The sequence below is a fragment of the Pezoporus flaviventris genome, unplaced genomic scaffold, assembly GCF_033815535.1.
Source record: "Pezoporus flaviventris isolate CSIRO_AGI_PZ_B2104156 unplaced genomic scaffold, CSIRO_AGI_Pfla_v1 ptg000007l, whole genome shotgun sequence".
NCBI lineage: Eukaryota > Metazoa > Chordata > Aves > Psittaciformes > Psittacidae > Pezoporus > Pezoporus flaviventris.
The window spans coordinates 24,199,029-24,223,241 of record NW_026892555.1 but is presented as its reverse complement, the minus strand read 5'-3'; the positions used below and the strand labels follow the sequence as shown (position 1 = coordinate 24,223,241).

Here is a 24,213-nt window from a genome sequence, read left to right as displayed (position 1 = left end):
TAGAGCCTATTAGTGAAGTATTAGATTATTTGTCCAGAATGCTTTAGAATACTCTCCATGCCTCCCTACATGAACTAGAAAACCACAGTCAGCAGCTTGCTAGCAAGGTTCATATTTAAATGTTGTTCTGTTACAGCCTGGGACAATGGATTAAATAAAGTCTTACAAAGGAAGACACAGCCAACCAACCATCCAGAAACTGAGTACAGCTCAGGTGAGGCAACAAGACGGTTCATACTGTTGCTTCTGGTGACAGCACTGTGTAGAAGCACTTTCAACAGTCACCTCTGGAGTATCCTTATTCTCCATCTGCTTCTTCATGCCCTGTTTTTCCATGTGCTCTGTGGAATAGTACCAGATTGGATGGTAAGGCCAACATCCAGAATATAAATATTTATTCTTCAATCCAACCATCTCCCACCTTAAGCTTGAACAATTTACTAAACTTGATCTTCCTCTCCCTGTACTGCTGTTGCATTGAGATGTACTCCCTGTTGTACTCCCTGTTGCACTCCCTGTTGCACTCCCTGTTGCATTGAGACAATGCAACCATACATATATTCCTGTAGGTTTTGTTGTTTTGCAAATTGCCTCTCAGCTTTTGTTTAGACTTAACAGGTAACATGTAGCAATTCTTTCACAGTGGCTCATCTGCTGCTGCAACTGGAAACAAAAGCATGCAACACAGGAGAAGTAAAAGTTCATAAACTCTTTCAAAGATTTTCAAAATATTCTTAAGATTTATAACAGGAAATAAACAATAGTGACCAAATTACTCAGGCACAGTCACAGCATGGTGGCACATGCCTTTTGGTTGTCTTGTTAGCTAACAGAAAGAATTCAGTCTGGTCTGGAAAGAATAAAACATGGAAGAGAATGTGAGAAACCCAGGCTCAGCCCATGCTCTCCTTAAAGAACTGTGCTTATCCAAGCAGGCATGTGCTAGTACAGGATCTTTTCAGAGGCGACCAGTTCAGGAAAAAAAAGGTTTCTGAAAAAGAAGGAGAGAATGAAAATGCCTCTTCATCACACTGATTACAGCACTTTGCTGCAAGAGGAACAACTGCGATACAGTCCCTGCTCTAATTAGTGTTAAAAGTGTAATGGAACTTAAATAATTATTAAGGAATTATCATAAGGTAGTATAATTAATACCTATTATTTGTAATAAGAATCAAGCATGTGGATGCATTTGGGAAGATAAAATCATCAGGAATAAGATTCAGTTTTTGTCCTCTAAGTATCCAAATTAATCATTAAACTCTTTCAAATTCAGGTGTCACACCTGACTGTAGTCTTTGGGGTGCATTATGCATTTTATTCTATATTCTTCTGCCATACAAGAGGAAAACTGTCATGGGCATTATCAGTCTTTCAACATGGCCTCATCCAGGGGCTAACAGGGGCACCTGCTGTGTGCTCCCTGCCAAGAGGCTGGTGAGAGCTAAATGGGAGCTGGGTGCCTTTTTTGGTTGGAGCATAGAAGGCAACACAGGACAAACCTTGCAGGATGCAGGGATGTTTAGACACAAGGAGGTCCAATTTATGCACTAAAAAGCAAAGCCCTTCAGAGCTGAACAGTACTAAAAGGGGCAAAACTACTCCTAGAGGCAACTGAGCCAGTTTGTTCTCCAGCACTAACTTGATCAGTGGGATGCTCCATGAAAAATTAAAATTTATATTGTTTTTCTTTAACATAAGACTTTTTTTGTAGCAAGTCATAATCAAAAATTGCTGGTGATTTGCTTTTGACGAACACTACAACACCACAAAACATCAGTGGAGCTTGTAAACCTCCAGCATGACAGGCAAATACCTTCACCAATACCCAGCTTTTGATTGCAAGAGTCGTATGAAAGAGTTACTGGAAATTCAAAAGCTGCAATGATGAGTGCTGTTGAATTCTGTAATTACTTCTGCTTGTTAACCCTTATACAACCTGTGGCTTCTTCAAAGTTTCATTGCACAGGCCAAGTGCCTCTTCAGGGGAACAGAAGGCACATCACCTTCCCATGGGATATGTGTGTCTCAGGGCCTCTCAGGAGCCCCATAAAGATGCATACCTAAAAGATGTTCCATCTTGGAAACAAAAATGTAGTTATTTCAGTTCTGTTCCTTTTCCTGATGAAGGTTTCTTTTCTTCCATATGTCTGTCACACAGACCATGAGAAAAACATTTCTGAGAGCAGTAGAGTTAGGACTGCAACATTTTCAAAACCAGTAATCAGACTGGTAATGAGTTTTTCATTGAAATTTTGATAATGCAGTTGTACCAATATTGCAAAGGGCCAGCTTCTTCTTTTCCACACAATTGCGAATCAAGCATATTCTTTTCAAGTAGCATGGAAACAGACATCAGCAGTAAATCAATCTGGACATATTAAATGATAGATCCTATTTATTCAAGTAGATTACCTTTTTTTTAGGTCCAACTTCTGGCAGAACTGAAACATTCAAAAATTTCACGTGTATAAAAAAGCCAAATTGTTTTAAAGCTTGAGAATTACTATTTTTTCATGTGTCCCCTGGGGCCTGGGTTGAGCAGAGGTTTAGATTTTCCCTCAGAACTGTTGTAAAAAGTTAATTTAAGTGAACTGCTATATTCATGAACAAAGAGACTTTTTACACTCACTGACGTGGGTCATTAATTGGACATCTCATTCATCACAGACCCTTACCAGAGAAAACAAAGAACATGAACTAAAACAGGACTCTGGCTTTGTTAAAAAAAAAAAAGCAGCTTAAGGAATCTGCATTTAATCAAAACATGCAAAACAATCTCCAGATACTGTCTGGCAACAAATTTAGGATTTGCAGAGCTGAAGTGTTCATTTTGTTGGCTATAAATATTACGTTGATGAAAGACAGTCCTGACTCGGTCTTCCACCACTTCACTTCTGATAGGGAAGTTAAGATTTTATGTGTTTGCTTAGAAACCCATTAGATCTAACCTTTCCAGGAGAATTACAAAGGGGAATGATAAATGGCCATGTATCAGTTCAGGGGAGGGAGAGATTTCATCTGGGGTACTGCAGGGGTAAGTACTCAGTTTAGGCATATTTGATGTTATCATTCATAATGTAGCATATGAATGAAAATCAAAGATTACACTAAGATGGGAGGAACTGCTAATGCTAGTGAGGAAAAACATATTTAAAATGGCATCAAGTGGTTAGGAAGATGAGCAAGAAAATAAGATTAAAGCTGGGAAAATGCAGGATATTACCCCTGTGAGAAAACACTCCAACAAGATATGTAGTAGGAGGAAAAAAGCAATAATGTAAGAGGGCTGAGGTTGAGCAGAATATTAAATATACACTTACAACGAGAAAAGACAACACAACAAAAACAAAATGAGGTGGTATGAATTCATAGGTCTTAGCTCACAACTGTGGAATTAGTAAACCTTTTCCATATGAATTGGCATTTAGAAGAAGGAGATGATCTGTGAAGTGTGTGAGAGAGTTTTGCATAATGATAACCAAGTCAGAGGCAGAAATATTTCTAGCTACCTATGCAAGCCTTGCCTCAGATCCCTCTTCAAGCAGAAATGCAGAGGCTATGCAGAAGTAATTGAGAATTTGGGATTAAATTTTTGCATGGTGCCCTCTCTACTTCACTGCAGAGTTTAACTCTCAGTAAGCATAGAAGAGACAAATACTGAATAGCGTACAAATAATAAGGTACAAATACAGTCTCTTTGTTCTATGAATGTAAGCCCTGCATGGGTTGCTACGCTACTAGTTTTGAGTATCTATATTGGGCTAAAATGATATCCTTAGAGGTGAACACTGTCAAACTGCAGTATTTGGAAGTGGAATTTGAATATTATTTTTGATTAAACTTCTTGGGAAAGCATAAAATAATACAATACCTTTTAATTTTATACAGCATCTTATTCTGCAAATCATAACACCTGAAAGAAACGTCACACAACAGAGGAGAGTAAACAAAAAATTCCATGAAATGGAGAAAAACAGTGCAAAACCATCTTGTAATTTGTGACACTAAGCCTATAATTATGAATATTGCAAATATCTGCATAAAATCAGTGCATTTAAAAGCAAAATATTTAGAATAAACACATTTTCTCCTCCTTAGGATTATTGGCTCCCATTAAAAAAAAAAAAAAAAGATCATGAAATAAGATTTTTTTTTTTTCTATGCAAAGATAAACTTTCACACTTTGTCTAAATTTTTCCACACATAAGCTCCTGGTTATGTTTTATACCATGTTACATATTTAATAAATACTCACAATCAGCCTGGGAGAATAACAGCGATTTATCAGGAACTGGGCTCAGCTCTGAAAAATTATCAGAAAACACTATAAAAATACTGCTGTTTGTAAGAGACCACTAGGAACAGTACGTTATGCCCTGTAAAGGAGCCAGGGTAGTTTTATTAAGGTCAGATGGCATTTGAAGACATAATCATGAAGAAACATTTTGAAAAGGCTTTTATGGAATGGTCCTGTTGCGAAAACACCTTAGGGACTTAATCACATGCATGCATATGTTTCTTGTTTTTATTTCCATGACTTCATGTACAGACAAAAATTTTCCTTTCCTGTCACTCCTGTCCTAAGCCTTTACTATAACTGGGTCTTCAAAGTATATGTTCCGTACAGTGTGATAATGAATTAGGTTTTTATCTGTCTCACCGAATATTAAAAAAAAATCAGCAAAACCAGATCAAAGGACAAACACTTCAAGATAGATTTTGTTTTGGTATTATCATATTCAAAATGAATTCACTTTATAATTAATATCTGGGTGTTAAGACAGGATTGCTTTTTGAATTTCTGTCCCTCTGAAGACAGACACTCAGCCCAGCAAGCCAGGGTAGTCTCCAAGGATCTAAGAGAGCAAAACCAGGCAGTCAAGTCTTAATTCAACAAGACCAGGGAGCTGAAAGAAGCACAGAGCACTGCATTGACTCCTGAGCTCCTTGTGTGACCAAACCACTATTGCTTCTGCAGTCAAAGGTAGACTGGCCCGAGGTAAACAATCTTATTGGTGAAGTGTTGGGTCATCCCTCCCCTTTCTTCAGGTACTTTGCTAAACACACTTTTTAAAGCTGCTTTAAAAACATGCATGTAAAGGAAAATGCAATTACAAACACTACCTTGAATTTTATAAAGTGTTTTCTTGCCTAAAAGCTTCTGACTTAGTCAGTGTCCAGTGAATTTCAATAATTGCACCATATCAAGTAATTCTTTAAAATTGCGCTGGCTATGCTAAGCAGTGCTAGATTCTTAAGAATAATTGCAATTCTATATTCCACGTATCAGGATTATTTTGTACTGATTCTCTGCATCTTTTCAAATTTGCAAGTTTGCTTTTGAAGTACAGTCAACGATACTGGAATGACATCCAGCATTAATCACAGTATGGCAACATCTTCTCTGCAATACATATATCCCAAAGCAGCTTTACATCATGCCAGTAGTTCGTGTAGTGCTGGCTGTTTATACTAGTATCCTCTCTGTCTTTCCTAGTCCAAAAAGAGTCACAGGTTTCCAGGAGGAAATCCTGTTTTAAGATTGTATTCTTTGCTTCTAGAAGCATGACCTGAAGTTCAGCTGTGTTACAATGAGCTCATTTTATCAACATGTCAGTCTGGCATATTTTATCATCCCCTATCATTATTTTCTGTTTACCTTTTACTTTTTAATCATTTGCTGATGTTACCAGCAATGATTTTCTATTGCTTTACCTACCACCATCAAGGATAGTGTATGTATACAGAGAATAGATCCCAGAGGAACACACTAGAAACCTCCTGTTGGACAATGATTTCAATTTACAGTTGCATTTCACATTCTGCTGGTACCTAAGCTCAATCTGTATACTACTTGCTGTACCTATTGCATATACTCTTTTATACCAAAATATTATGGGAAACTAAGCCAGAATTTTTACAGGTGTTTGTTATTTCAACACACTTTCCTTATCAATCCAATTTGTGGATTTATCAATCTATTTTTTAACTGATTTATTTGCATTGAAACCTTGATGAATTACATTCAGTGTTCCATTAGAATTTCTTTCCGTTTTGTTTAGATTTGAACCTGGATTGTCCAGATCAAAATTTTCCAGGTCATGCTATTTGCCTTTTTGACAGTAACGAAAAAGCAAATAATAGAAACTAAATGCACCAGGCAAGGAAAGATACTAGATTAGGACAAGATGAATTATTTACATAGAGGAGATGTTAAAAATGATTGCTATAATAAGAAGTTCAGTTTCATTAGCTGGTATAGACCTTATTATACTACTTTAGTACTACAGCATTGATGTAGAAGCAAAAATAAGGTTTATATTTTCTTTTTTATTTTTTTTTCTGCTGCTGGGAAGAATTTAATATGTGTGTGCATATATTATTTAAGTAAAGTAGACTGCATATATAATTTAGGTAGACTTAAAACATAGCATACATTTAACATCCATGTTCTTTAAATATATTTATTCTATCAGAAGATAGAGAATGACAGTATTTGCAGATGAAAATCTTTATACATGATTTGTTCATATTACTTTGGGCAGGGCATAGAATTCAACTACAGTACATAAAACAGCATTGAAAGTTTTTTTATTCTTATTAAAGAATACTATTTGCTGTTCTGGGCCATGTGAGAAGAAAGAAACTGTTTGGAGCACTTTTTTTCTCATCTTTAAAACAATCTGATTTAGGAAGTGTTGCTTGTGATTAGTAGGTCTACAGCATCAAGAAATTTGTTTACGCTTCATCGCCTAAACAGGACTGTCATTCTTGACTCCTTTTGGTTCTCTGCAATATTGTGATGGTTGTAAATTCCTTGAGTGTCATAACTCTGAACTGTAAGTTTTTGATGATTTCATAGGAAACAGTCATAAGTACAGAATGATTTACACCATCACTGTTGCGAGCATCTAGCTGACTGAATAACAGTAATATATCTGTCCTGGGTTCAGCAGCAGCAGTTATTTTTCTCCTTCTTGGTAGCTGGTGCAGTGCAGTGTTTTGACTTTCAGTTCGGGAACAGAGCTGATAACACTGATGTTTTGGTTTGGCCAAGGACCTTGTGAGCCTCATGCTCTGCCAGAGAGGAGGGGAAGCCGGGAGGAAGCAGAGACAGGACACCTGACCCAAGCTAGCCAAAGAGGTATTCCATACCACAGCATGTCATGCCCAGGATGTAACTGGGAGTTAGCCAGAGGGCTGGGAGACTGCGGGGTTGGAGGAGGTATCGGTCGGTGCTTGGTCGGGCTGGGGGGGCGAGTTATCGGTCGGCTGGTGGTGAGGTGTTGTATTCTCTTCCCTTGTTATTTCCTTTATCATTATTATCACTGGTGGTAGCAGTAGTGATCTGTGTTATACCTTAGTTACTAAACTGTTCTTATCTCAACCTGTGGGAGTTGCATTCTTTTCAATTCTCCTCTCCGTCCCTCCAGGAGTAGGGGGAGGGAAAGAAGGGGAGGAGTGAGTGAACGAGTTACCTGACTGGGTTTAAACCACGACAATATCCTGTCATGGAATTATTATAAAGAACAGTTTATACATAACAAATGGAACAGATGAACAGGATGAGTTTTAAACAGTACTACTGCAAATTAAAGAAAAAAAAAAAAGAAACAGTTTTAAATAATACTTTTAAATACTTGTCAAATGGAATTTAGCATTTATTCTTTTCCTCACAAGAAACTCTAAAAATAAAGCTTGTACAACTATAAAGTTGGTTGTCAGTATTGGCATTATGTTACACACTGTTACAACTGAGAAAATCTATTATCACCTCTTTGAGCTAGTCACTGAGTTTTCTTACTGGTTTAAAATATAATCAAGAGAAAAAAGATAAAAACCTTGGAAAAATAGCAGATTAGAGCAAATGGAAGATTTTTCATTACCTTCAGCATACTCCGGAAGCAAATTTACTTGTCTGGCCTTTATATTTAGGTGACTTCTTTTTGCTGATATGTCGGTTCTCCACAGATTTAGCTAAAGGGCAGGTACAAGTGTTCTCACTGAAGCTACAAGCCATACATTTCCCTTTGATGCAGCGTCTAAGGGAGTCCTCCTTGGTGCAAGGTGAGAGGCATTCCTACCTAGGATTTGGTTTGAGCACACAAACACAACTAAGTTTGTGCATAGACTTTTTTTGGCAGCGACTGCAGCCTGACATAGAGACCTGCAAGTTATTGTTTAGCCAGGTAGGTGCACTGCCACTCTTCCCCCAGCCCAGAAAACTGAATATGAGCCCCTTCATTGTTTTTCTTTCCTGTGATGGCAATTTCACATAGTTCATATTTGCACTTCTCTGAGCACAAGCAAACTGCTGAATTTAATGGCAAAGCTACAGGGAGTCCCACTGCAGGAACCTTGAGCAAGGGATGAAAATGAGATTTTATAGAAGTAATATTTTAACATATAATAATAAAGTACCATTGAAACAATCACCTGGGTTCAGCTGCTGCTAATTTTTATAATCTCTCTATACCTTTGCATTACATATCTGCTTGGTTTTTTGATCCTACTTAGCATTTTGTTAATAATACTTGGCATTTCTATAGCATTTTTCATGTTCCAAGTGTTAATTAATTTAGTTTTTTTTTTTTCTGAGAAGTTACTGAAGCTATTTGTTTAGCAGAGAGTTATAGCTTTCTTAAAGAGAAAGGCAGTTGTCTGAGTTCTCTCTGAAAGAGAAGTTGTCTTAAAGAGAAAGTTCCTATCTTCTGGTACAACACACTAGGAATAGCTAGGACTTGCTAGGTTTTCTGATAATTTTGAGGATGGGAGTCTCTTGCAAAAAAAAAAAAAAATTTAATTAACAGGATGACACAATTTCCAACATTCATTTCCATTAAGCCAAAACCAATTATTCCAGAATTCTAATTGTGACTTCTAACATACTTCCTTTATCAGTGTTTATATTGTGTAAAACAAGAACTTGTGATTATGATCTTGATTAGATGCTCCTCAAAAATTGTACCAATCACATTTTCTACAAAACAAACCAAATGCAGTGTACAGCAGCAGAACACTAATTACACTACACTACTGTATCTATTTTTGAATAGATTATCTATTAGATATCTATTTGATTACCTATTAGGTTATCTATGTTTTGATTAGATGTGATTATCTATTTTTGATTTTCACTCAAAAACTGAAGTTTAAGATAAAATTTACATCAAAGCCCAAAGATAGCAGAAGTACACTGGTGAGATTCTTGGCTAAAGCAAGTTGCTGCACTGATGTATATGGCATCATATAGAGGAGTATTAAACATTGATTATGTGTATTAAATATGCTTGCAGTTCCAGCATCCAAAATTCTCAGAATTCTTCCAAGACTATTTCAGAAATCTGTATTTTTTTCAATTCAGTCTATCACACTTCTGCCACAAGCCACAAACTGGGAAGGAATAACAGAAGTTTTCTGTGGTGAGTTACTTTGAGTGGGATTTGGTTGCCTAAACTGTTTGGAAATCTTAGTCAAAGGTTGCTGTCTTTATTTTCTCCTTTCCTTTCAGAATAAAACATTACAAAACATAGTAATTGTAAACAACAAAGTGCAGGAAATATAATCTTAGCCACCCAAAAGCATGCCCTAGGTCACACAGGAAGACCATAGAAGAAGGGAGAAAGACATATACCTTGTGTCTTTAAAAGCAACACTAAAGGGCAGAGGCTCTTTTAAAAACTCATGAACACTGAAATGATGACAACACAACTTGGGCTTTCTCTGCAAATTCAGATGCTACTTAGAGGCACACCAGCATCTTCTGCATCTGCCAGGTGAAGTGTATCATGCTGCACAGCAGTTACAGCTCAAAATACGAATTCATTTCAAGGCCTCATGTTTTGCGCGATTTACACAGGGATATCCACCAGCAGCTGAGCTATACTCAGATGTCAAGACTTCATGTCATAATTATTACACTTAAATCATCCAAACAAGCCAGATGACTCTTTAGAAGGAATAACAAGTGTACAACCTACACCAGGCAGACATGGGAAATTTGGGGAGCAGATAAAACATACCAGCATTTTGTCTCATTTCCTGATGACTTCATCACCAGTAATGTTTGTTTAGCAGGGACCTCATGAACATTATAAATGTAGGTAACAGCTCAGATACATCCTCTCTGGGCAGTTGCTCATGAGTCTGATGGCTCAAAGAGACATGGGGGTCTCGGGTTCATTTACCTGCCCTTCCTGGGGTTGGTCTCAGCACTCACTGTCCCTTCCAGGAGAATACCCTCTCCTTATATTGCCATCATCCAATGGCAAAATACTTCACTCCTTGCTATTGACACAATTTAATTTCACATTATATTATTTCCCATTTCACTGGGAAATATAATTGCTGTTGGAAGTGGTTGTTTCTGAGTGTAGCCATCTCACAGGGTCCCTGTCTTTCTCTGTCCACACAGTTGTTTGAAACTGTCTTCAAAGTGGGGATATATTGAGGTGAGAAATCACTACCACCTACAGAAATATTTTTCCAGTCTAGCCACAAATCGATAAAGTAAAAAGTTCATGTTCATGTATGTCTTTGCTCAAAAGGGCCTGCATGAATCAGTTCTTCAGCAACCTGTAGAAGACCTCTGAAGCAGCCTTTCTTCATTCACAGCTTTGTTTCAGGAATTAACCTGTCTGTTCCTCAACCATCTCTAATTGGGTGCCAAGGGTCCCTCTAAAGGAGGTGTAAAGAGCAAAATTGCATAGATGGGCAGAGCAGCTTTTGCTTTTTGATTCAGCTGATGCTTTCATAGCTGTGAGAAAATCATTTAATCTCTGTGCTTTTGGTTGTATTTCTAGCAATTTTATTTGTCTAATAAGACTGGTTTTCAGAGAAAGAGTGTTTCTCTGGAAGTGCACTGATTAGTTTTAGCAGAAATTGGTGTTAGCTTGAATTTCACCTCAAAATCTATACAGTACTTTGGGAATAGACCTGTTTGTTTATTAAACATTTAAATTATGCTAACAAATACCAAAATATGTGAAACTTTAAAAATAGAACGGATAAAATAAGAAGGAATAATCCATACTTGTTAGAATTTGCACAATATTTTTCTCTAGCTTCTTTTTTTCTCTCGCTGTTAAGCGCTTTGTGATGAAATGCATTGTAAACAGATCAGCATTATTATTCCATTCACATTTTTTAAGTGTTAGTAAGCTTCTTCCATTTTGAAAATCAACAAAATAAAAATGGCTTAGGAAATCTTTCAGATTAAGAGATAAGGATGCTCAGCCTCACAAAAACATTTGGTCGGTTGATCTAGCATTAACAATTCTGTTTAGGAAACAATTTAGCAGCCACAAAACACAACCTTGTAAGCATTAAGCATAAGTGTTACATATTTTTACTATAATTAATTTCCAAATTAAATGTTTCTTTACTTGTACATAATAAAGAAAATTATAAATTCTATTCTTCTAGTCTTTATCAAACTATGGTATCACAAATGCTAGGAGGTGAAGGGGAGATCATTTTTTATTCCCGCTATTAAGACTGGACGCTTTCTGACATTAAAACTAACTGTAGAGCTACTTAATTGGAAGAGCGACTTGAGAAGGCATCTCTTGCATTGATAATTTTTGTATTATAAAGTACATGTTTGAATTACCAAAGAACAGCAAATTTTAAACAATTATACTTGAGTTAGGGTCAAGGACTCCAAAAGTCTACGTTAGGAAGAGAAAGACAAATCAGCTATTCTCCCCAGTGTTTCTTCCTTCCCCTGAGAAAAGCTGGAATTAAAACATAGCTAAAATCCCCTAAAAATAACATAAAAATTAAGATCCAATATACTTCAAGGGAACTGATTCAAATAAAATGACCACCACCTCTAAAAATCAATAATGAAGCAAATCAGTTCTTGCATTTTCTTTTGTGCAGCCTTGATCACTTTTGCTAAGCCATGAAGTTATCCTGATGGCTCTAATTTCTCAAGGTCAACCCTGGCCCTATTCCATCCCCTGGAAGTCACTCATCCTCCATAGGTCCTCTGCTATAATCTCTAATGGCTCATCCATAACTTCAGCCAATGGTCTAAGCACTGCAGACTGGATTCCATGAAGCTCAGAACAGTGTAAAGAACACAACTGCACTGCTGCACCCTACAGTTTTACACAAGTGATTGATAGAAGCTAAATAAAAAAAAAAAGACAGAAATCGGACAAAATGGTTTATGAGGTAAATATTCCAAGGTTTAATATGGTTTGGCCAAAACAAAAGCTCTGTCCCAAAATGTAGAGAAGTGTAGAAATAAATGAGTTCTCAGCTCCTAAAATGCACATGTGAATATATTTTTCATTATGGCAAAGAATGTAAAATCAGGAAAGTAAATTATATCAATCTATCTGCAATGTTGTAAAGACAAATTGTTGCCTGTAGTAGGTTTTCCATGATTTAGCTTATAAGATTTTAAAATTTCTGTGTGTTTTTGGGAAGACATGAAAAAAGCAGAAGGAAATTTAAGAAGTCTTGTCTGTGAAAATTGTCGTAGTTAGCTGCTCTGAACTGAGAATGAGCAATCTCCATAAAGAAGATATTTATTTCAACTTAAGTAAGTGTTGCTTTCGCTCTGAATATACCAGAAATCCCTAGCAGCAGTTTAGCATGTCCTTTTTCACAGGATACCACATTGAGCCTGATCTGCTTGACAGCTCTGACCTTACAAAATCTAAGACTTATACTGTAGGAGCCTTCATGACTTTATGAAATCCCACCACACCTATTGCATATGGCAGAACATCATCTTTAGGCTGGGTTCAAATCCTCCCTTTTGTATATTTCTATGTGAACTATGCTTTATGTTGAAGAAATACTTGCAGAAAGCCGAAGAAGTGAAAGTGATGTGAATGCTCATTTAAATATAGACTTGTGAGAACATTTGCGCCAGTGTTCTCCCAGCAATGTGGGAAAACTGTCTCCAGCTTTCATGCAGCGCACCAAAAAACTATCATGGATGATTTGTGGAAAAAAAAACAAAAAAAAGAAAACTCTCCTTTTCTATTCTTCATAATTCTTACATTAGATAGCCTGTGACAGTGGCAATAGCATGCCAGCTAGCACAGGACCTGTGCATAGACTAAATGAGATGCTTTTCTGACCACTGGAAGGATTTCTTGTGTGTGTCATGGCTCTTTCTACAGTCTCTCTCAGACATGTATATGATATGTGTGGAACCCCACACATATGGATATGGGGTATCTCCACATATCTGTCTCATCCACAAGTCAGTTTCAAACACAGTGGGCCATTTGTACCTCTCAAAATTAAATTACCTTTGCTAAGTATTTCCAAAACATGCAGATTTCTGAGAGACTTCAACACAGAAACCTTGCTTTGCAGACAGTTCCCCAACTTTCTCCTGGCTCATAAGTACGGCCACAACAGCAGCTCCTAAACTGTAGTTCACTGCAAGCGTCACATCCAGTGAACTGGTCCACAGAGTGATGCCGATTTTGCCACTGTTTTAAATAAGTAATGATCATAGTAAGGGTAGATGGTGGTTTGTGGAAAGATGTGGCTTTGACACGGGTCTGGATTCCCTCCACCCCTGTACTTCCACACAAAACAGTCCCCCTGTCTGTGCTGATGAATGGATCTAAAGGACCTACAGCAGAAAGCAATGCTGAGTTTCATCCAGGAAGATTTTTTTTCCAGAGACCTCAGGATGTTCTTCCTCCGAATTTGGCTGGCACTTGCGTGCCAGTACACCCTGGCTGAACTGCAAATGAAAATGTCTTGATAGAACACACTGACAGGGAAAGCCTGCAGCAGTGGTTTGACCTGGCTTACTCAGAACATAAAAAATCATAATCATCACAGAGCATGTGGAATCCAACAAATCATCTCCAGAATTAAAATGTCTAAGAAGGCATTATGGACGTCACAAACAAATTAACAGACATAATCAGCCAGATCATCAGCTGGTATAAGTTGGCAGAAATCCACAGTAGCAACATAAGTTTGGTAAAGCTAACCTGAGTTACACCATCTGAAAGACTCGGTTTATTTTTTCTGCCATTGTTCATATGAAATAACCTGGGTATCTTAAGCCTTTCTTGGTTTTGTTTTTGAGTTTGTTACCCCCTTCTCCTGCCCTCTCCCCCTCACTTTTTATTTTTGCATGAATTTTGTCTCTATATACAGAGACATGCAAATAAATTAAAGGGTCAATTCTCCATTCCATCTGCTCTACAGCAAACCATTTGTTGCTCTTTAAGTGACAGCTGCTTGGCCCAGAAACAAGTTTGGCTGCCACTGTGCAACACACGTGTGCTGCTGGCACAGCAGCAGAAATCCCCAGCTCGGCACAGCCCTGCCCGCTCGCAGTCAACCTATGCCCTGCCCCTGCACCTCTCTCCCAGGGAACAGGGCTATGGGTCACTCAGGAGGGAACAGGCGGTTGTCACTGAAGAGTTCCCCTGAACAGGAAACATTTCCCCCTGTTGTTTGTTATTCATAGCAAGGACAAGAGGTCCTGCTCTAAAAACATGCTTTTGTGGCAAAATAAGAATAGCATAAGAATTGCCTTAAAATGTCTAGGACTAGTTCATAATTTCAGATTTATGAAACTCTCAAAGCTCTATGAAACTGTAGTGGTGGTGTCCACAATAGGGGGCTTATCAAATTTCTGCATTAGGAGTTTGCAGCTAAGTTTTATTAATTAAAATTATCTGCTCTCACCCTCTTGAATTAATAAAATGCATCTGGCATTCATTACAATATTACAGGCCATGGCTGTTATGAAAATATAGTTGCTAGGATACCTTCATAGTTTCATCCTCATGTTATACTGGTCTATCAATTGATGGAGAAACACTTGAGATACTTCTCAGTGCATCTAAGCACATTCTTCATGTGTGACTTCCCTTGTCTTGTGTGACACTTCTCTGTGCGGTCACCTTTGAGCCACAATGTGGGAAACAGTGGCCACATCAATTTGCAACTTATAGTAATGGTGCAACTCTTCCACTTGGCATTTTCTCATCTTGGTTAAAATGAGAACAGAAAAACAGATGTCTTTACATCCCATCTTACTCTACTGAATGGACCTGAAAAAAATAATGCTTTTTCAGTGGCAATTTCACAAATGTATGCTATCCATTATCCATTTAAAACTTTTTATTGTACAACCTCAGCAGTATAATGCCTATTAGAAAATGGGACTCTGCAAAACTGTATATTTCTCAAGGCAGTTATCTAATAAAGTACACGAGTTATCCTCATTAGATACAAAGAAGCAGCCAAAGCTCTGGAAATAGTTGTCCTAGAACTGAAATCTGATAGACTACAATGGAAACTCACCTTGGATACACATGGTAAGCATTAGTCTCCGCGGGAACACAGGGCCTGTGCAACACAAACCTCCTGACGCTTACAGTCTAAATGGAAATTAAGTAGGAAGCAGGCATTATACAGACCTGGTATACTGAATTTCACAAGCAAAGGAGAGTGCACACCCTTTACATCATTTCCAGATGAAGATTGGAAAGCTGGTAAATATTCCGTCTGACCATCAGTCAGGGAACACTGAGAGACAGAGAATAAGCAAAAACCATAGCTGCACTTCAAGCTGTTTTTTTAGCATTTTGACCAAATATAGAGCCATGATCAAGTGAACAGATAGAGTAGCTACTGACATTTTCAGATAGATCACCACATCTAAACAGCTGATCTATATATAGTCTACTCTCAGTATTGCAGCACATGCTGACCACACAGATGTGATCTTGCAAAGCAAGTACCAGAGACTGTACACAGCTGTTTTCACTTGGTTAAAGCCTGTGTGGTCTTTCCTTCAAGACAAAAAAAATGCTGTACTTTTTGGAAAAAAAAAATAAATTAGAAGTCCTACTGCATGGACTAACAGATTTCATACATTAAATAGTTAATATTGTCCTGAATATGACAGTGATTCAATAAGTAAATAAAGGATCTCATAAAAACAACTAAAGTAGTTTGCATAAAACATTAGGAAAATATTCCCACAGCACTCCAGAAATTTCACAAGATATTAATAATTTGACATGACTATGTATGATTTGTTGAGCATACAAGCATGTTTAAGCAGACAGAAGGAACACCTACAGCTGCCTGAGAAGCACTTGCTACATCCAAGAGCCTGACTTTTCATGGTGCTTTGTGTTAAGAAGTAATGTTAAGAAGTAACTCTTGGCTCTCACTGAAACCATGGGGAGCTGTGAAAGCTCAGACTTTGCAGAAGATGTGCAGAGCATTGAAGATGGTCAGCACTTAACAGCTCTGGGAACTGTTGGGTGATACCAATCTCTTCCTGGGAACCTTAAGAAAAATGGTTTCACTTTTCCCATGCTGTCCAGGAGCAGCTTTAACACCCTCTGCTTGGCTGTTTACTGTGGAGGAAAAACAGCCTGGCAAGAAGAGCCTCTGTGCACAGAGCTCCCGCTGCAGTGTCATCAGGTCAGTGTTGTGCAGTGATTTGCTCCCTTCTGCCGGTGACTACCAGCCCATCAGTTTGTCTGTCATGAGCTGCATCTGAGGAGTCCCACAGCCTGTGTCAGGGTATGAACTGCATAGCAGGAACGTGGACTGGTGGGTTCCCTCCTAAGACATGGCAGAGGAAAGTCACCAATCTCTGGGCTATCCCAGCCCAAAGCTCCGATCGTCTATACATCTGCACGGTCCTGTCCTTCACTGCATGTAGTGCCAGTCTGCATACCCACTTTATATGGGCATGTAACAGTATTGGGGAAAAAGACAAAATAACGCTCCACTGTACATGATAAAACTTTATTTGCTACTGACTGGCATGTCCGCTTATCTCCTAGATGATGACGCCAATAAAATATCTACATGATCTCAAGGAAGTACTGATTACATTTCCTGCAATGTAAATGAGCTTCACACGTTTTGCTTTCTTCCCCACATTCCACTTCTACCACTGTTCTATATGTGTTCTTTATTCTATTTGTGTTAGGACATTGCCTTTCATTGTCACATTCTCTACCCTCCCTCCTGTTATTATCAACTCTTCTGCCCTTTGTTTATGTCATGCCCATTCTTTTTTTCATTAGGCCTTAATTATAGCCTGTGTCTACAGCTTTCTGCCTTTGGATGTTTATAGGATTGGTTTTCTGCCTCTCTGTCATACACACACGACTCCTTCTTCAGATCTCAACTTCTATACAGTCATCACCTTTTGAAAGTGCAAAGCAGGACAATTAGTCATTGTAACAAGTTTTCCAAGGCTGGAAGGTCACATTACAACTCTTAAACTTCAGTGGTTTGGATGTTTTGAGATGCAATGTGAAAAATGTCTTTGATCTTTTTATTGCCTTGGTAAACTTTTTATGGGGCAATCCATTTACCTAGTGCGTTAGAGAGCTCAATAAAATATTCTGTGCACAAAAATACTGCACTTCACAAATTATATATATATCTTTCCTCTGTAAAATTTACACTTCTATGCAAAAGTCTAAAATATTTTATGAATACTGATTATTCCAACCTCAAAGCCCACCACTGCAGCAAATTAGTTGCCACCTTAATTTCTCAGTTCTTTTAATCCATGGTATTAAGCATCCAGTTTTGAAAGTCATGCCTCTCACTTAAGAAAAATTAAGCCTTAGACCTGATAAGTGTGCAGTTGCTGGAATTGCAAATACAAGTTTGCTACTTTTACATGAAACCAATCAGCTCCAACTTATCTCTGGTCAGCTGTTACCCCATTTGTATGCCCACAAGGGCATCTGCAATTTCCACACACTCCATTCTAAAAGTCCAGACTTTGGAGATTAATGCAAACTCACAATACAAGCCAAAGATGGAACTGGAGTCTCCAGTTTGGACTCCTCTTTGCCAGATTCAATATATACATTAAAAGTGTAAATATATATGTGATAGTGGCAGCATCATCTTCTCTCACATCCAAAATTATCTGGTTTTGAATTCCAGACAGCAGAAAGGAAATTGCTAGCAATTACAGAACTGTGGACCTTGTTGATAATGGCCCCTTTGAACTAGCTCAGCTCCTTCTGTTTGTGCCACATCAGCAACATGAAGTAAGTGCAAAGGCATCTTCAGTGCTCAGGGAAGGTTCCTTCCAAGTCCGAGGAGCGTCTTCTCACAAAGTGAGAAGCTCAGAAACTGGATTATATCTTTTCAGAGTGTAGGAAAAGTTGGGTTTTACTTCTCAGATGATCCCTGGGGCTAACCAGGGACTGAAAGCAGCAGCGTGGGACCACCATGGAAGAAAATGTGCCATTCTTGTCACTACTAGGAACAAGGGAAAGGTAGAGGTAGAGACTGGTACTAGCAGGAGGATTCACTCATCTTGATTCCCTTCAGTAGTCACCACAGCCCTAGACATCCAGAGCTGCTGGTGGCAGCATCCACTGCAGGTCTAGAAAAGGCGCCACAAAAGTCACAGCTATTTTACTGCCTCAGCAATCATTTACTGTAGGCAGGTACCTCCTGTGTATCTGTGGCAAGTTTGATGTGCGCAGAAGGTCGATACAGCCTCAGACAAACATCTGCTGACATCTTTGGAATTTCATATTTAAGTAACATGCCAGTCCAAGCTTAAGGAATTTTAAGGTGGCACAAAACTATCACTGTCTCTGTTGTGCAGCAAGGATTATTTGTCCCAGCCCACGAATATAGATCTATTTTACTGCCTCTATCTCAGTCACTGAGTCAGTTGGATACTTTTCTCCCTTTCTTCCCTGTCTCTCTGCCAGTGCTCTACTATCATGCCACCGCTCCCATCACAGGTCTATTTTCCTCTCTTCACCTCTACGTATTTGCTCTCCAGCTGGGCCTCCATGTCACCTCCCTCCCTCTGCCTACTGTGCCCCAGTGTCCTTTGATCTCACCCAACCTGCTTCATGGATTTCACCCTCCCAGGTGTGCAAGCACTGAGCATGCTGCAGGCTTTGCATACTTGGCTTTTCTGCCTGGTTTCAGTCTTGTGCTTGTCTGTCCGACTTCTCTTGCTGCAATATTTTCCCTTACCTGAGGTTTCCCCATCCCTCTCCCTTCTTCTTCTCCCTAAAAGCTCAGTGCTGAAAGGATCTTTTCCATGAGCCACCTTCGTGCTAGAGGCGGCTGCAGGCATTGCCATTCACTTAGTTCACGTGATACATCCCTCGCCTCTTTCCTCCTTCCCCTGCTACTGCAGTGTTTGACCTGTATTATAAAGATGTGTTGTGCTGCAAGAGCAAACACGGTGACACCAGCAGTCATTTAATTGGTTGGGTGGGAGGATGAACTGCAATTATCTCATATGCTCCACTAATTTTAGGAGGCAGGGATTCTATGGCAAGCATAATATCTAAGAGGTCAGTATGTCACAGTATTAGTGATTTAAATACATGTAAGACTTTTATTGCCAATGCTTCCAGCATCACAAACTTTTATAAACACAGATTTACTTGTCAAACAAAAGGAAATAACCTAAAATAAATTATCCTTATTAAGCAATGTAACCTAACAGGTATAGTAATATCGGTGACCTGACTGTTATTTAAACCATGAAGATGCCGTGGTCCTGGAAAAACTAAACAATTTCTTAGCAATAGTAAGCAGCAGCATGAGGCCATTAACTGAAAGGCGAGTTATGGTCCTGCAGTATGAATTGTAATCCCACTAGGCATCATGTAAAATTATTTTTATAAAATCAGAAAAACATTTGGAAATCTTAGAACCACAGAAGATAAATCTAAAATTACAGGGTGAAATTTTGCAATACTTCAGATACTACATAAACACAGTTTTAAGACCTTCAAACTTGTCTCTGCATTATACTTATGATGTAGGAGTGGATGAACTTGTTGATTTCAGTGCTTAAGTTCACATTCTCTGAAAACAGAAAACAAAGCTCAGGTTAAGTCTAAGATCATTCTCTGTTGCTGTGAGTACCACAGTTGTGAGTATGCATAATAGATTTATCTCCAGTCCTCTTTTGTGACAATGTCCCTGTGGTAGATACAGGAATCGTTTACACTCAGAGGTAACATCAGCATTTTATTTAATATAGAAAGAGTCTGAACTTTGTCAGTCCCTGCTGGGATCTACTCAGGTGAAAAATCTGGAGAAACGTATCAGTATATATCAAACCAGTTAAACTGATTTTCACCTACACCGTATTAATCATTAGATCTTGAATAAAATGTCAAGTACTGAAAGTGGCATTCCTAAAATGTGTTAAGACAACTAAACAAGTCTACAAACCTTATACTATGTCTGTATCTGATACAACAAGAGAAGTAGAGGAGTATATCTCAATATATTTTCCATTAAATTGGAAGCTAGAGAGGTCAGAGTTGAAAAAAAATTCTGCTTCTCAAACTGCCTAGTGTACCTACAATACCATAGCATGAGGTGAGTGACAAGCACTGCTCTCAGGCATCGCACTGCAAAAGCAATAGAGGGAGACTCATGGTTTTGTACATATTATGTTCTAAACAAATATTTTACTTCCCAACTTAAGTAATGTCAATGAAAGCATTACTCATTCTGGAGTCACTGCAGAAGTCATTGTTGATTCTGAATGTTGTACACTAAAATTTAGTTTCTTCTTGTGCCTTGGTATGAATTCTTTCAGTTTTATAATGTCTGCACATGCATCTAGAACAGTTGGAAGATGCATAATGTGACATCTTCTGAATTCAGGACCTAGGATATGAAAGGCTTGTTCAGTACAGTGTTCCATGTCATACAATCCAGGACATACAGTCTAGGAGTTAACTTTGAAGCAGTGACATAGGTCAAAGTTTGCATGAGTACAGAGGATTGTGGCATGATCTGGCCCATTTCCTGGTCATGATCTCACTCCTCATCTTGAACACAAACTCCCTCCACAAGCACGCTTTCCCCCAGAAATGAGTTTTGGCCTTGGTCTTCGATCTTTTCTGACCTGGACAAAGTTCACTGATGACGACTGCCCTGTTAACGTCTTCCTGAAGACAAACAGCAAGTTCCGTAACTCCTGAAAAATTTGGTAACCATGGTTTTGTGGTAAGGAATTAGGAATTTTACCCCAGTAGTATTGATACAGCATGAAGAAACAGGCTTTCAAAAGCCAAAAGAAGCTAGTAAAAGCCAGCAAAAGCTATCTAAGTCTACTCTCACTCAGTTTCTCCCTGCTGGATTCCTCACATCAGACCTCTTCACAGTTCTCTTCACAGCTACGGATTTATAGAGTTTGAGTCTGACAACACGGCCAAAATTGTTCCAGACACAGTGAACAACTACCTGTTCTTTGAAAGACTGCTGAAGTGTCATTTCATAGCTCCTGAAAGGGTCCATGAAAACCTCTTCAAAAACAGCAACAAGACATTCCGGAAGCCATCCCAGCCCTCTGTCAGTAGGTACAATAGGATACATTCAGTCATTCAGGAGGCAAAGGTAACGAAGTGGTTGCTGCAGAAGGAGAAACTTTTATGGAAGAGGGTGGCTTAAAAGGGGCTCAATTATGACTTCCCAGCATTTGCTGCACAGGAGCGTTCCTTAAAGAGAAAGAAAGTTAAAACATACAAGGAGTCAGAAGTGGACATTTCTTTGAGCAGCCAGGATCCTACTCCAGTCTGTACTTCAACAGTGCTTGAGCGACAGCTGCTCAGGTGGATGGTGATGTGGAGGACAACGAAATAACTCTCAAACTGCCCCCCTGCCAGTACTAAGAATAGTGTGTTGAGAACAAAGAAGCAGCCAAAAAAAAGACCAAACCTGAAGAAACAGAAATAAACTTAAATTTGGGTGACTGTAGCCATGTTTTTTCTCAACTCTAAGTGACTGAGTTCGTGTTTCTAAAGGTTCTGCTGACCTGGTTTGGTTTGTCATGACTAAGCAGTTTCCATCTTTCCTAGGCAAGGGACCTATTTATAAGTCCTCTCCCTTCTGTTTATCCATCATTGGACTCATGGTCTCCTCTGCCTTTGAAGATGTTTTTGACTTTGTGCTCACAAGCACCCATGCTGTGACATGCCTACAGTTGTGCCAGAACTTCAGCTAATTCTGTAACTTGTCTCTAGCACTCGCTGTATTGAAACTATCTGAGTCTGTCCAGGCAGAGCTTGCTGATGCAGGCTCTATCTTACATTTTTAATTAATTACGGGTTATAAAAAACAAAAAGAAATTTATTTTACTTTTTTTTTCTTTTTTTTTTCCCAGCTGGAGACCAGTAATGACTGATGTCCCACGGGGATCAATGCTGGGACGGGTCTTGTTCAACACCTTTGCTGGTGACACGGACAATGGGATTGAGTGCACTCTCAGTAAGTTTGCCGATGATTCCAATCTGCGTGGTTCGGTTGATACACTGGAGGGAAGGAATGCCTTCCAGAGGGACTTTGACATGTTTGTGAGGTGGGCTGACGCCAACCTTATGAAGTTGAACCATGCCAAGTACAAGGTCCTGCACCTGGGTCAGAGCAATCCCAGGCACAGCTACAGGTTGGGCAGGGAAGAGATTCAGAGCAGCCCTGTGGAGAAAGACTTGGGGGTGTTGGTCGATGAGAAAATGAACATGAGGCGACTTCAGTGTGCGCTCACAGCCCAGAAAGCCAACCGTATCCTGGGCTGCATCAAAAGGAGCGTGACCAGCAGGTCGAAGGAGGTGATCCTGCCCCTTTACTTTGCTCTTGTGAGACCTCACCTGGAGTATTGTGTGCAGTTCTGGCGTCCTCAAAATAAAAAGGACATGGAACTGTTGGAACAAGTCCAGAGAAGGGCCACAAGGATGATCAGGGGAATGGAGCACCTCCTGTATGAAGACAGGCTGAGAAAGTTGGGGCTGTTCAGCCTGGAGAAGAGAAGGCTGCATGGAGACCTCATAGCAGCCTTCCAGTATCTGAAGGGGGGCTATAAGGATTCTGGGGATGGACTCTTCATTAGGGACTGTAGTGATAGGACAAGGGGTAACAGGTTGAAACTGAAACAGGGGAAGTTTAGATTGGATATGAGGAAATTCTTTCCTGTGAGGGTGGTGAGGCACTGGAATGGGTTGCCCAGGGAAGTTGTGAATGCTCCATCCCTGGCGGTGTTGAAGGCCAGTTTGGACAGAGCCTTGGGTGACATAGTTTAGTGTGAAGTGTCCCTGCCCATGGCAGGGGGCTGGAACTAGATGATCTTAAGGTCCTTTCCAACCCTAACTATTCTATGATTCTATGATTCTGTGATTCTCGAGACTGCTCAGTTCTAACCCTGATGGTGATTTCTGTTTACTACCTCATTTTTCCAGTACTTACTCCCTATACATAACATATAGAGGTACCAGGATTTTAAAAAATATATCTGTACAGGCTTACGCCACCCTTTTTCCATTCATTTTGAGACTCTTGCTGAACTAAAGGTACCATTTATATCATCCAGGCGACATGTCACTCAGTCGTCTGTCTCATTATATGACACCCCTGACACTCATTCACTTCATCTGAAGAGGAACTCTGCACAGGACAAAATGAATCTCAGTTACACCCTTATAAAGATGCAGTACATCCTGGGACGTGGTGTGCATGTATTTATTGATACAGCAATCATGGCAAGTCACATTCTCTTTCTGTGTATTTAAAGGAGACATTATTATTCTGCCGACTGCCTCATTATAATGAAATCCTACCTTGAATTTAATAACTAAAATAAATCTGCTTGAGTCAGGCCAAAAGCTAAGGTAGTATTCTTCCTAAGGACCATCTTAGCTATGCAATGGAGAGATGACACTACATCAGCCAACATATGATAACCTATCTTTAATTTCTCTCTGCTCTGGTGCTATTATCTCGCCTCTGCCACAGCTGCATATTGCTATTGTCAGTGGTAAAGACAAGACATCTCTAATTAGAGGGCAGGATAAATTGCTTTTATCTACTTTTAACTTGCTTTTACATGGCACCTGGTACACAAGTCTTAGCTAGGCAATGATAATTTGAAAAGCAAATCACTGCTTGGAGAAATATGATACATTTAAAAAGAAAATTAAATGTATAGAATAGCAGAATCAACATATTGGAGATTGCTGAGCTTTAAATCTGTCAGTAGTCTTGTATTCTTATGTTTTATATTGAGTTAAAATAAGCAATCACAGTCTATATACCCAGCAGTTTCTCTCCCTCTGTCTTTCTGGATGCTCCAAAGAGCAAGCTGTGATTTTGGAACTATACATGCAACACAGCAAAGACACCCTTGCCATGCAGCAGCTCTATCTTCTCTGGTGGTAAGTCCAACTGAACAGT

At 39.1% G+C, this 24,213-nt stretch overlaps 1 pseudogene; it reads left to right on the top strand.

Moving 5' to 3' along the window:
• The first annotated feature begins 16,191 nt into the window (after nucleotides 1-16,191).
• LOC133266318 (MKI67 FHA domain-interacting nucleolar phosphoprotein-like) lies at nucleotides 16,192-22,120 on the top strand (annotated as a pseudogene).
• The last annotated feature ends 2,093 nt before the right edge of the window (nucleotides 22,121-24,213 follow it).